Source organism: Petaurus breviceps, unplaced genomic scaffold (assembly GCF_028583685.1).
Source record: "Petaurus breviceps papuanus isolate PSGF00001 unplaced genomic scaffold, PetGlider_PUasm1.0 90778, whole genome shotgun sequence".
Classification (NCBI taxonomy): domain Eukaryota; kingdom Metazoa; phylum Chordata; class Mammalia; order Diprotodontia; family Petauridae; genus Petaurus; species Petaurus breviceps.
Genome location: NW_027187343.1, coordinates 5,278,072 through 5,293,715, shown reverse-complemented (window position 1 = coordinate 5,293,715; position 15,644 = coordinate 5,278,072).

Genomic DNA, 15,644 nt, shown 5'->3' with positions numbered 1-15,644 from the left:
ATATACAAGTTAATCAAGACAAAGTAAAATAAATGAAACTTATGGATAAATCTTATGACTTCTGACATCTTTAAAATATTTTTAATATGAAATATTTAATTCTTAGGCTATAATCACTTGTTAACATGATTTGACATAGAACTTACTAGATTTTGACATATATTCTTTAATTCTTCACCATGAAACCATACTTACCACATTGGATATTAAGCAGACCTTTGATGAAGTCTATTTTTCCAAGACTAGATTTGATTATAGCCCATAGATTTTTTTTCTTTTTGCCTTTTGGAGGACAATTGGGGTTAAGGAACTTGTCCAAGGTTACACAGATAGTGTTTTTTTGTGTTAAGTATCTGAGGCTGGAACTGAACTTGGGTCCTCCCAACTCCAGGGTTGGCGCATTACTCATTGCGCCACCTAGCTGCCCCAGCCCATAGATTTTCAAAGGAGTTTAAATCAGGTGAATTCCTACATTTATTTCCATCTCTTGAAAATATTTCTTTTTTTTCATTTTTCAAATGCTTTATTAACTTCTGATTTACATCATTAATTTCTGCCAGATTTTGAGTTACAAATTTTCTCCCCATTTTTCCCCTACCTACCACACCAAAATAGTGGTCCCACAGGATATCCCCTCCTCCAATCTGCTCTCTCCCATATATTCTCCCATAACCCCCTAGACTTTTCCAGTAGGGCATGGTGGATCTCTATGCCCCAGTGCCTATATATCTTCTTTCCCAATTACATGTAAGATAGTATTAATAATAATAGATATGTGTATATAATTTTAAACATTTGATTTTAAAACTTTGAATTCCAGATTCATTCCCTTCCTCCCTTGTCACCCACCCTTACTGGGAAGATAAGCAGTTCAGTATAGATTGTACATGTATAGCTAATGAAAAACATTAACATAGTAGATATATTGTAAAAGACTGACTATATTTCCCTCCCTACTATCCCACCACCCACTTGTTCTATTCTCTACTTTGATGCCGTCCCTTTTCAAAAGTGAGTGCTTCCAACTTCCCTCCCCCCCAGCCTGCCCTCCCTTCCATCATTCCCCTTTTCATTCCCTTTCCCCTATTCTCCTGTAGAGTGAGACACCCTATTTAGTGCGTATTTCATTCTTTCCTAAGAAATATTCAGTGAGAATAAGGTTGACCCATTCCCTTTTGCCTTCCTATTCTTCCCCTCCATTGTAACCCTTTACCCTTGCCTCTTCTTTATGAGATAGTTTACCCCATTCTGTCTCTCTCCATCTCCTCTCATTATATTCCTCTCTCACCTCTTAATTTCCTCTTTTAAGTATCATCCTTTCCTATTAAATTGGTCCTGTGCCTTCTATCTATGTATACCTGTAAGCATATATACACACATTCACACATGTATTCATATGCCTGTATACTCTCAAATACAGACAAATATATATTTCTATTCCCTTCAACTATTTTCATACTGAGAAAAGTTTCATCAATTACAATTATCATTTTTCCATGTAGGAATGTTAATAGTTCAACTTTGATCAGTGGCTTATGATTTCTTTTCCCTGTTTATGAAACATGATACTCAGTTTTGCTGGGTAGGTGATTCTTGGTTTTAATCCCAGCTCCTATGCCCTCCGGAATATCCTATTCCAGTCCCTTTGATCCCTCAGTGTAGAAGCTGCCAGATCCTGAGTTATCCTGATTGTGTTTCCACAATATTCAAATTGTTTCTTCCTGGCTGCTTGTAATAGTCTCTCCTTCATCTGGGAATTCCGGAACCTGGCTATAATATTCCTAGGAGTTTTCTTTTTGGGATCTTTTTCAGGAGGTGATCAGTGGATTCTTTCAACCTCTATTTTGCCTTCTGGTTCTAAAACATCAGGGCAGTTTTCCTTGAGAATTTCTTGGAGGATGATTTCTAGGTTCTTTCCCTGATCATGGCTTTCAGGTAGTCCAATAGTATTTAAAATCTCTCTCCTGGATCTGTTTTCCAGGTCAATGGTTTTTCCCATGAGATATTTCACATTGCCTTCTATTCTTTCATTTTTTTGAATCTGTTTAACAGCATCTTAATTTCTTTTAAAGTCACTAGCTTCCCTTTGCTCCAATCTAAATCTGAGGGAACGATTCTCCTCATTGAGCTTTTGAGATTCTTTTTCCATCTGGAAAATTTGGCTTTTTAAGGCATTCCTCTCCTCATTGCCTTTTTGAGCCTCTTTTGCCAATTGAGTCAGTCTGTTTTTTAAGGTATGATTTTCCTCAGTCAGGCTGTTGACTCTCAGTTCATAATTTTCTTGCATTGTTCTCATTTCTCTTCCCAATTTTTCCTCCACTTCTCTTATCTGCTTCTTAATGTCCTCTATGGCCTGTAACCAGCTCATATTTTCCTTTGAAGCTTTTGGTGCAGGAGTTCTGACTTCACTGTCTTCCTCCTGTTCCATGCTTTGCTCTTTTTGTCCCCAAATTAGGAGTCTAATGTTGGAGTCTTCTGTATGTTTTGTTTCCTTTGCCTGGTCATGTCGCCCCTCAGTCACTTGACCCCTGGGCTTTTTGCCACAGTAGGACTCTGCCACCAGACAGGGGAGCTTTCATCCCAAATACTGGGGTTTTATCAGCTGCCGGAGGTATTAGTTGGGTGTTCTCTCTGAAGCCTCCACACGCTCTGGCAAGCTGGTCGCACACTTCAGGACCACCACCCTAGACTGCAATCCTGATCCAAGAAGGTTAAAGCAAGAGCGATTACCCCTCAGACTGGTCACTTGGTCCCCCTACACTCTGCAGGCCAGGAGCTGAAGCTGCCACATAGAGCTGGCTGGCTGTGCCGGGGTCTCCGCAGCTTCTCACCTGCTCTCCCAACTACTGGTCCCAAAGTCCAGACTGCACTGACCTCTCACTTTGTCCTTCGCATCTATGTGTTGATGAATATGGAAACAGCCACAGCTGCTGGTGATCTGGAGTCCCTCCAGCCCGCAGCTGCTCAGGCCCACCCTGGGGCTAAAACCTCCCGCTCAAGGGGGCCTGGGCTTGGCTCCCAGAGCACTGCTCTGGCAGATTCCTGCTGGCCTGCTGGGCTGTCCTCAGTGAGAGGTTAGCTTCTCTGTGTCATTTTGTGGATTCTGCAGCTCCAAAGTTTGTTTAGAATCCTCTTTTACATGGATTGGGGAAGGGGGAAGCTGGAGCCGCAGGGAGGTCCTGCTTCTACTCCACCATCTTGACTCTGCTCCCCTGGATATATTTCTTAACATTTTTTTGACATGTGGAATGATACAAAGTCATGTTTTCAGCATTTCATCAACTTTTAGGAGTCTGCAATTTAAAAAAATATATAACAAACCTGCTTCTCAAAACATATATATGTGTGTATATATATATATACATATATATGTGTGTGTATATATATATATATGCACACAAATATGTTTGTGTGTATATTTATGGAGATATAGATGTTCATTATTTACTAAAAAGGACAAGTCTTTCAGGCCCATTGTAAATCTTAAAAAAAATCCCTTAGCATCTTATGGGTGTGTTTTATAGTTTGATGAAGATGCCCAGATTTTGTGGGTTCACCTGGACTTCCTCTGACAACAGTTCTGGTATCACTTTGAATGAAATAGTGAGTTTTCTAAGTAAAAATGGCCTTTTCCCAGGCTACAATACTCCAGTCTTTTTATTGTCTTGTCTATGACAAGTGATTTTTCTTCACAGCAATGTTTGGCAAATGGTTTATTTTTTTGTCTTTATTAATTTGTTTGTTTACTTTTAGTTTACAAGACTCAGTTCCACATTCCCTTGAGTTTCAAATTTTCTCCCCCTTTCTCTCCTCTCCCCCTTCCCCATCCCCCACCATGGTAGCATGTAATCAAGTATAGAATCTGCAAATACTTTACATTTACAATTGAACTAAAATTACAGTTACAATTGAACTAAAACGGGCTTCTCAAGAAATGAAGAACAGATTTGAAGGTATCCATCCAGTCACACTCTAGCCTGAAGACACAAGCATCAAAGAGATTGAGCAAACATGGATACAAGCTCACATATGCAGTATCAGCAATAGCAGCAGCCTGGAGAAGGTGGGCAGGGGGTCTTTGTGCATATCAGCTTTCCCATAGTTTCTTCTAGTAAGGCAAAGAAGCTTCATTCCTCTTAAAACTGAGGGGCTGTCCTGAGCAACCCAAGACTTGTGTCCACTCACCACTTGTCACAGAGTAAAAAGAACACTGAACTAGAACACAGAATACTGGAGTTCTAACCCTGACTCCATCAACTGTAAGTGACTTTACCTCTCTGTGCCTTGGTTTCCTCATCTGTAAAATAAGGGTATTTAAACTAAGTAAGGTTCTCATCCAGCTCTAATAATCCAGAATTATTTATTTATACCTTGTCCTGGGCAAGGCTAACTTTCACAGTGCTGTCTGTGTTCCTGAGTTTCTCCTCAGAAACTGTAGGCATTTACAACAAAATGGAATGAAATTTTCAACTAGACAAGAAAACGTGGGCTGAGGAGGAAATCCTTGAAGACTATTAAAAACGATAATATCCCCAAACTCTGGGGCTAGCCCGATTCTTCCATTTAGCTTATGGCTGTGACCTCTCCAATTACCCCTCAGACCCAGGCCCATCCCAACACTGACCATCAATAGTTTGTCCCTCAGAGAATGACTGACTGATGGATACCATCCCGGATCTCTGGGCCCTCCCCAGTAAACAGTGCAGGAGCCATGGTGATTAGCAGAAGCAGTGTGAACCTCCTGCCTATTCTGCCTGAACAAGCAGGGTTCTAGAAATCAGTTAAGCTTCCTTTATCTGCGGATCTGGAAGAATTCTGTCCTTACGTAATTCTTGGCAAAAGTCTTTTGTATCTCTATGGTGATAAGCACTACAGAAACTTGAGAGGAAAAAGAAGAGGCAGACATGCATGTTCACCCTAGTAAAAGTCCCAGGAGGGTGTGATTTAGCTGGGTTTTGGAGGTAGTGGACTAGAATTGAAGAATCAGTGACTTGGGTCATCAGAAGACCTAAGTTCAAATTTCAGGTCTACTAACTATATATTTGACCCTCCTGGTGCCTCAGTTTCCTTATCATAAAATAAGAGGCTTGGATTACTATAAGGACATTTTCAGTTCTGAAATCTCCAAAATCAACCCTCATGTGTTCTGGGGCTCCCTTTTTCCATCACTAAGAGCATGCTAATGCAAACCCTTACTTATAAAGATCAATACCTTGACTTTATATTTCAACTAAATAAATTTCATATTTATTTTAGCCACTTTGAGGGAAATATACTATTGTAGAAGGGAAAAAAATTAAAAGTAAACAACAGGAGAGCTAAATGTACCATTTTTTTCAAGTATTTCTGAATAGATTTAATAAGAATTTTCAATTTTTTAAATTTTGATCCTTCTTCAGTTTCTCCTTTTTCTTCCCTTCCCAGATCCTCCTTTATCAATAGCCATTTTAACCTGGAGGCACTTTCACATATTAATAATTAATCAGTCAATCAGTAAACATTTGTTAAGTGGTTACTATGTGCCAGACACTGTGAGTCAAGTCACCCACCATAAATATACACTACAGGAAAAACCATCTAAAAGGCTGAATTGATCATATGAATCCAGAATAGCCCAACTTGGAATGAGGACGAACTGCATCACAGAAACACAGAATTGCTGGATCAGGGTTGAAAAGCAACCCCCCTCTCCTCCACTATCCAGTTCACTCCATATCTGAATGAAAAATCCCTCCAACAGCTTTGTTAGGAGTAATACTTATGACCTAGGCTAAGCTAGATAATCCTTAAAAAGTAGTAAAACCATCCTCAAAACTTAATTGGCTCAGGATCAAAAGTCTCAAGCCATTGACTTGACTTCTTGGTGACACAGTTACTGAAGTCAGCCCCCAAGGAGTCAGGAATTACCGTTGCTTAGGTTTGACCCACCCACGAACATGGCCCACTCAGACGCAAGGAAGTTGCATGAAACTCAATCAATGTATCCTTATTGCACTTCCTTTCCCAGATATGGTTAAGTAAACCTCCTTTTGTCAAATGTCAGTTGTTGTTGGATATATCTTTTCATTCCAATTCTAAACCTGAAGCATTAGACCATCATGATCAGACTTGGCCTATAGCATAAGCAGCAAGGGGTCATCCAGTTTTTTCTCGAAGACATTCAGTGAGGTTGAACCCACTACCTCCTGAGGCAGCTAACTTCTAAGAAATTTTTCCTTATATCAAGCCTAAATCTACCTCTTTACAAGTTCCATACATTGTTTCCGTCTTTTTCCTATCTAGCAATATTTGTTGCCATTTCTAATCTGAAGATCATTCTTCCCAGAAGAGACAACAGAAGCAAAGAGTTTCAGTATTTTTGACTTCTCTCTGACATCCACTTCCATCATATGATCTGCCTAGATCAGCTGAGTCCTGTCCCCTCTTTGTTTACCCAATAAAACTAAAATATACTATAAGTTATCTCTTGCACATGTAATTGGAGATATGGACAACATGTTCAAAAATGCCTTGACCCTCCAGCCAGTTTGCCAAGGACAGCAAATTTTAAAAGGGGTAGGGAGTATAGGAGGGAACTAGTCAATCATGTGCAGGGAGCTCTGATTATGTCAAACTCAGGTGAGAGGTTTGGTAAGCCATTATCCTGCAATGTATAGCTTCTAGAAATGTCTCCAAAGAAGAGCATACCCAAGTACTCTGACTATTTCCTGGCTGCTCATTGTGTGGTAAAGGAAAGTTTTAACTGACTCCTAAGCTGGAAATGAGTGTGCATATAATAAGCTCCAATAAAGAAACTCGATCTCTCTCTTCCTTTGCAGTGAGTAAGGCATAAACTGCTATAAGCCACAAGTGGGGAGAGCTGCAGAGCCAGCAACCTACTCTCCCTGCTTGGGCTAAAATGTGGCCTCGAACTCATGTTGCTTCTATTTCTTCTTTGTGTTTCTTTCTTAATCTTAGGTGAGTGACTTTTAGAGATGGAATGGACCAAGCTGTGATCTTACAATTTAAATGGTCAGAAGAGCCACTAGAAGTCCAGTGGCCAAGCCCAGGAAGGAGCCAGCCCTACAAAGTGACCTGCTTGGCCCAATCCAATAACAGATCAATCCAGAAGCCAAGACTCTAGGTACTACAAGGGAGCAATTCATCCATTACTTACATAGTACTTAGAAGAATACTTAAATATCTATATTTATAAAACTACTCCAAGACATGTAGTTCTCGAATTTCACAATTTCAAAACCAAATACAAGATTTTTCAAGCAACCAGGGAAAAGGTGTTTAGCTATGAAGGAGTGCCAGATTAAATGATCAGGTTACTCCTTAACCATGAGAAATTGACAAAAAAGAACAGAATAGGATTTTTTTCAGTTCGTTGCAGCCCAAAGGAACTTATTCTACAAAGCTTAGTCTTATCATCATTGGAATCAAATGAACTCTCAACAAAAGAGTGGTATTTAAGGTATTCTTGTAAAAACAAAACAAAATTAGAGATGAGAAAACTATTGTTACAATTATCAAGCAGAGACAAACAATGAAATCAATTTTCTCCTATATCGGATTTGATCTGGGTCGTCCCGGCACTGGACCCGGTGTTCTTGCTCACTGAGCCACCTGGCCAAAGTTGAACTATTAACATTCCTACATGGAAAAACAATAATTGTAACTTATGAAACTTTTCTCAGTAGTTGAAGGGATTAGAAATATATATATGTCTTTATATGAGGATATGCAGGCATATGAATACATATGTGAATGTGTGTATATACGTTTACAGGTATACATAGATAGAGGGCACGGGACCAATTTAACAGGAAGGGATGATACTTAAAAGGTGAAATTAAGAGGTGAGCGGAATATAATGAGAGGAGATGGGGAGAGACAGAGTGGGGCAAACTATCTCATACAGAAGAGGCAAGGGAAAATGGTTACAATGGAGGGAAAGAATAGGAAAGCAAAAGGGAATGGGTCAACCTTATTCCTATTGAATCTGGCTTGAGGAGGGAGGGAAATACACACTAAATAGGGGATCTCACCCTCCAGGAGAATAGGAGGGGAAGAGGATTGAGGGGGGATGATGGAAGGGAGGGCAGGCTGGGGGGGAGGGAAGTTGGAAGAACCCACTTGTGAAAAGGGACAGGATCAAAGTAGAGAATAGAACAAGTGGGAGGTGGGATAGGAGGGAGGGAAATATGGTCAGTCTTTTACAATATATCTACTATGTTATTGTTTTGCATTTGCCGCACATGTACAACCTATACTGAACTGCTTGTCTCCCCAGTGGGGGTGGGTGGCAGGGGGGGAAGGGAATGAATCTGTAATTGAAAGTTTTAAAATCAAATATTCAAATACATATATATATATTAAAAAAATTTTCTCCTATATGTAAGCTATTATTTAAAATGTACATTGTTTATCACTGGAATATATACATATAAATATGTATGTATATATGTTTTATTTATTGAAATATATATATAATATCTCATTTCTGAGATATAAGCAGTTATACCAAAGTTTAACAACAGCTTTCACAAACTAGTTTCAGCTGACTCAAGCACATCCCTGATTGGGAAAATAGGTCCAGGAATCATAAGCTCAACATATGTATGAGAGGTAATGTTATTTCTTTTGAGCAGGGCCTCTTTTGAAAGATGGTATAATTGAGAAGTATGTCTTAGGCTTTGGTTAGAGCAGCAGGAGACAGAAGATAAATCCCCTTCATTTGGTGGCTATATGCTTTTACTCCTAAAATCTGGTTGCTTACATATATGTACATGTGTATGCATATGTATGTTATATATAATGTGTGTATATTATACCATGTTTCCCCCGATAATAAGACACTGTCTTATTATTTTTTTTGGACAGAAAAACACCAGAGGGCTTATTTTCAGGGGAGGGCTTATTTTAATGAACATTGACAGCAATTTTAATAAACAGGTAAATGTGAACAAAAAAATGTACCTTTATTCAATAAGCAAATCACTGGGGAAGAACAGGATGACGCACTCACTGCTGCAGCTCTGATTGGATGCAGCTTGGAGCGCGGCGTGCGTTTCAGGGGGGGGGACGGTGCATACAGAGGGTACTGAAATGTAGTGTGTAGCGCAGGGGATCACCTTCACTACAGTAGCAATCTCAATAGGGCTTATTTTCGGGGGAGGGCTTATTTTAGAGGAATCTTACACAGTAAGGGGAAGGCTTATTTTTGGGATAGGTCTTATTATCGGGGAAACATGGTATATGTGTATATACACACATACACATACATACATATTTGTTGTTATTTGTTCTTCATTTCTGAAGACCAATGACATTAGGGGGTGATGTCTTGACCCATCCATGAATTGAATTTAAGTGAGAAAGAGATGCACAGTCATCACCACCCCTCCCCTACCTCCTCTCTCTCTCTGTCTCTGTCTGTCTATCTGTCTCTCTCTCTCTCTCTCTCTCTCTCTCTCTCTCTCACACACACACACACACACACTTTTATTTGGGAGATGCATCAATCACTGTTCAAAGAATCATTTCAAGAGAATAAATCATCTCTATCCTCAAACATATTCCATATGTCCTTATAAGGAAAAACTATGAAAGTTTATCACCCCCATTCTCCCTCTCCTTTTCCCTTTGATTGGAAAAAGTAGAGTGCACTGTCTTCAGCTAACCCATGACCTTGCCAACTCTGTATTCCTCCACTGACAATTCCATACTTAAAAACAGAAACTGACGTGACAAATTCTTAATTTTTCTAGTTTGGATTAGAGGTTCTTTCCACCTTTTAGAAATATATACTTAGAGGCAAAGAGGCACCTGGCTCCTCAAGTATTTAAAAGGAGTATAGATTTCATTAATTCAGCTACTGTAACCTGGGTAAACACTCTGAACCCTGCCTACTCCACCAACAAGCTACATAATTGAGCCTGACTGGTTAAACCAGAAACCTACTGCTCATTCCCACAGATTCATATGACCACAAACAATACTGCCTGAAGAATTAAGATTATAAATTAATTAGCAAGAACCTAAAGACCTTAGGGTCCCAAGAGATAATAAAATGCTGTTACCCATTGTTAATCAGCAAAAGACTTCAGAAGGGAAAAGAAGATTTGGTTAAGAGAATAGCTGGTTAAGAAAATGGTGACCAAAAAAGCAATTTGAGCTCCTAAACCCCAGCTTAAAATGTAGAAATCGAAGACCTGGTCACGTTGGAGTACCTCTAACAAAGATCTTTCAAATCTAGTTTAAAATATTTTAAACTAGAAAGGAAAAGTGGAGAAAACTACCTATGTATCATCACCAAGGAATACATCATAGGTGTTTGCTACAGTGTAGAACCTGGAAGAATAATTGATACAGCAGTAGTTCACAGGACACAAAATCCAAGAAGGAAACCAGAAACAACACTCACAACCTCCGATGTCCAGTCCAAATCTATCCAATATTTTTAAATGTCTATTTAAAGGTGTCATGCAAAGTGCTAGAAATAGAAAAACAAAATAAAAAACAGTCCCTTGTGTTTTATTATTCACACAAAATATTTAAACATGGGGAAGAAACAAGTAGAAATACTAATGCAGGGAGGCAAATTTGATGTCATTGCTATCACTAAGACATAATGGGATGAAATTCATTTCTAGAATATGGCAATGGAAGATTATGCCTATTTTAGATGAAATAGGCTAAGTAAAGGGAGGATAGGGGGGGGGGGCAGGAATGATATCATTAAAAAGATATACTCATGTAACAGGGTTTGTCACATGCCCAGATCACTTAATATGGAGGTGCCCACATGACAGACCTATTTCTGGGAGACAGAAGTACCAGCTCAAGCATCGATATTCTGCGTTAGCCTACCATATGATTGGAGAAGATTGTGATCCCGAAGTGTTAGAGGAAATCTTTGTATGTTCTTGCTATAGTATATTTTGAAGTAAATATTTCTCTTTTGGGGGGAGTCTTTTTTTGGGGGGAAAGGCAGGGCAATGGGGTTAAGTGACTTGCCCAAAGTCACACAGCTTGTAAGTGTGTCAAGTGTCTGAGGTTAAATTTTAACTCAGGTCCTCCTGATTCCAGGGCCAGTGCTCTATTCACTGCGCCACCTAGCTGCCCCGTAAGTATTTCTTTATAAAAGCAAATCTGATGTAAAAAAGAAATGGTTAAATGGAACTAGAGATACTACTCAATGACTCCTAAAAATAGAAGAATTCAAATAGTAGGGGCTATAACAGTAAAAATAAAAGACACCCCAACCCCATTCCTCCCAGGATACCAGGGAACACTGAGAAGTTATACAAATGGAACAGACCTCCTGGCTCCCAGACAGTGGGACCAGAGCAAATCCATTTTACACTCATTTAAGAAAATCCAGGAAGTAGAAAGGGAATGAATCAGAACATTTAGGTTAAGATCAACCAAGGAAGAAACAGAAGTAATATTGCCATTACAACCTACCACATGGGGAATGACTAAACAAATTGTAGGACATAAGTGTCATAGAATATTATTGTGCTATAACATGGTGACCGCTGAAAAGCATGTTAAGACTTATATGGACTGAAGCACAATGAGGTAAGCAGAGCCAAGAAAACTGTATACACAATGACTACAGTAATATAAATGGAAAAAAACAACTACCACAAAACAATCTGAAAGAAAGAATGTCCTGAAATTGCAAAGAACAACCTTGGCCTAAAGAAGAGATATAACACTCTATTCCTCTATTCCTTTGCAGAGGCTGGGGGTGAGGGATTGAAGGTGTCTATGAGCATAGAGCTTTATATACAAAAACAGATTTTTTTGCAAAGTATTAATAGGTTTTACTGAATTTTTTTCTTCTTTTTTTTTTAAATTTTCTTTTAAATATTCTTTGTCATAAGGGATGACTCTTAGGATGGAATTATGGATACAGGGGAAATTCTAGAAGATATAAAAATGAAAGATAATAAAAAAACATATTTTTATAAAAAGAACTTACCATAGACTACATCAACAGAAAAAGGAAAGGAAAAAGGAACTCAGGAAATAGCTCATAAGCCTGTCACAGAGGCATAATATAGTAATGACGGGGGATCGATTATCCAGACATCTGCTGGAGCACTCTCTCTCTGCCAAAAACAGAGCTACTAAATAATTTCTTGATTTGCTTTAATGATAATTTCATTTTTTTCAAAGAGTAAAGGAACAAAAAAAGGGGAAACTATTCTATACGTGACCTTCAACAAGGAACACCTGGTTGCTATGGTAGAAAGACCTGAAACTTTGGGGGACATTCCAACCAATCCATCTTAGAATTTGTGGAAGAGAAGGAGAGGAAAGCCAAGAATACATTGGCATGCACCCTACATTTTTAGAAAGCAGATTTCAAAGTGTTCATATTAAAAATAGGTAGTGTCCAACACATTAAAATTCAAATGGAAAGTCAGCCTCAGAGGAATGGGAAATTCTCAAGAATGAAATGCTGGAGGCAGAGAAAATGTTCTGATCAGAAGGAAAAAGAAGAGTCATCTAAAGAAACCAATGATAGATGCACAGGGAGCTCATTAAGCAACTGAAAAAACACACACAGAGGATGGAAGCAAGTCGAAGTAATGGGAATGTTTATTAAAGACTGGCCTGTTTAAAAAAAAAAGGATTAGGAGTGCTAAAGCTCTCAATGAGTAGTTAGTGAGGAAGGGTTAACAATAACAAAAAGGGATGTTTATGAGTTAGTTAGCATGATTTAGTGTTTGCTTTGTTAAGGAATATCGCAGAAAAGAGTTGAATTTAAAAAAGAAACAGGACTAGTACTTGGGTTGGATGATGATGGAGAGAAGGTGTCTCACCTTATTTTTACTTGTTTTTTCTGCCAATGAGAATAATTCTTGTGCAGGAGGGAAGAGGTAAGGAAAGAAGGGAGGGAGGGAGGAAGACAGGAAAGAAGGAAGGGAGGGAGGGAGGAAGACAGGAAGGAAGGAAGGAAGGAAGGAAGGAAGGAAGGAAGGAAGGAAGGAAGGAAGGAAGGAAGGGAAGGAGGGAGGGAGGGAGGAAGGGAAGGAGGGAGGGAGGGAATGAAGAATGGAATGGAAGGAAAAGTGGGAGGAAGGAAAGAATGGAAGAAAGGAAGGGACAGAAAGAAGGAAGAAGTTGTGGAGGACATACCTACAAAGTTTAATCACTCAATGGAAGCAGATGTAAATAAAACTCTGATAAAAATCTGGAAAAGGATTTTATCTTGTGGAAAGTATTTCTAATCTTTACTCAACCACTCATATGACCTTGGGCCTCACTTTCTTCAGCTATAAAATGAGCATGAATGAGTTGAATGAACTCACCTTGAAGGTCTCTTCCAACTCCAAATCTCTAATCTGCTCTATCTATTTTGCTTTGAATTCCATCAAGTAAAAAATATTTTTTTCCAAATCATCTCATTTTTTATTCTTTTCTGAACAGATCCTGTTTGACTTCCCTGAGAAGTCATTTTTAGAACTGAATCATTTTTAGAAAAAGGTTTGGAAACTGCTGGACCATCTCTAAGCTGACCTCCATTGATTAAATGAGTTTTGGTCTCCTTCCTGGGCTACAATTTTGTGTGATACTAGGCAAGTCACTGACTAAGTGACTCTAAGTTTCAGTTTCCTCATCTATAAAAGTGGAGTAATGATATCTGTCTTATATACTGTGTATGGTATAAAGGATGCAACTGGAGAAATATGTTGCCATAAAAAGATGGATATAAGTGAAGAATAACTAATAGATAGACTATGTACCTCACTGGCATCCACCCAATGCTAAGAGAACTCAAGAAAAGTCCTCTTCCAATTGCGTATGCCTCCTGTCCCCTGGCAGATGTATGGGAACTGTGTATAGGAGCAGCACAAATTAGGCTATATTGCTGGAGAGAATGTTCACATCTCAGAGACCACAGATCCATTGGGTATTGGATTATTGGAGTATATACAGGGTCATTGAAAGGATCAAGTGAGTATGTCATAATCATTCAGTCAGTCAGTTATCAAGAGTTTATTAAGTGCCTACTATGTGCCAGTCAATGTGTTAATCCTGGGGATACAAATAAAAGCAGAAAGAAAGATAGTCCTTATCTTCAAAGACCTTACATTCTAATGGTGGAAGACAACATACACATACACACACACACACACACACACACAGCCAAAGGGGGCAGGAGGGACAATATATCCTGAACAGAGGGATAATAGAGAAAGTCCAGAGTGCATCCTGGGAAGGAATAAGACATAGCTGCCTTGCACACCCTTCTTATATGGAGGTTCTAAGACAAGCCATCCAATAAGAAGGTTAGAGGGTATCTCTAATGTGTGAATTCCAGAGCTGGAGTAAGCTTTAGAATGAAGAGATAAAAATCATTCCTCAATAATTAGCAAAGTTTTCACTGGTCATACCCTCCCATCTCAGTGATTCTGAACCCCTGGCTGTCATTTAAACACTGTTCTCCATTCCCCACTGATTACTCTCTTATTTCTATACCCCCTAACCCAACCCCTCACCCCAATATCCTACTCTAAAGCTACTCTGTCTTTCCATTGTGCTCTCTGGAATACCTACTCCATTGTTAACAAACTTTTTTTTCACCTTAAATATTTTCCCTTAGAATTCCTTCCATCTTCTGGCTCTCACTGAAACCTAACTCCCTCCTGATGTCACAGCCTCCCTGGCTACCCATTCCACACTAGTTACACTTTCACTCATTTCTCCCTGTCACTCTTATCTCCAGCTTACTGGTCAAGGTCAGGGAGTTAGAACATTCCTTGCTCCCCATTGCCACTTCCAGATTCTCCTTTTACCACCATTACTCGGTAACTTCTTGTCCTTGGAGCTTCATCCAAACCATAACTACTAGCCAATCAAAATTCTGATAGCTGGTATCTAGTGTTCCCCCTCTTTCCTCAATGAGTTTAGTTCCTGTTTCACGTTTCCTCCCCAACTCCTGCCCTCAAATAAGGGGCTTCAACATACATATTGATGTTCCCTCAAAAACCCTAAACTCCCAGTTTCTCAATTTGCTCATTACTCATGACCTATTTCATCTTCCTATCTCAGAGGCTCACAGAGATGGTCTTAATCTTGCCATCAACTACAAATGTACCACATCTTCATTCATAAACTCTAACATTCCCTTACCCAATCACAATCTGTTGTTATTCTACCTCTCCCTTTACCTTGCAACCCCAAACTCTTTTAACCTCACTGTGATGTCCAATACCTTGACCCCTCAGTTTTTTCCCAAGTCATCATCCCTGCACTGGCTACACTCATATCCCTTCACCCATCTCAATACTTTGTTGAACCATTTCCATTCTGTACTGTCCTCTTATCTTGAGTCCCTTGCCCTGTTATCCTATTCCCAATCTTGCTCTGCCAAGCCTTACCTTTGGATTACTCCCACCGTTCTTTGCCTTCACTCCTACTCACATGCTGCTGAATGAAGTTGGAGAAAATGATGAAAGCAGGCTGCCTGAATCCACTACAGATTTATGTGACACAATATCAACTGAGTTCTCACTGCAGCAAGGCAATGCTTTTATATTGGCAGTGGCTTTTCCAAGCCTTTTCCATTGTCTTCAAACCTCCCATAGTTCTCCCTCTCCCCTATCCTCTCATTTTAGTGAAGAAATTGAGACCATTCT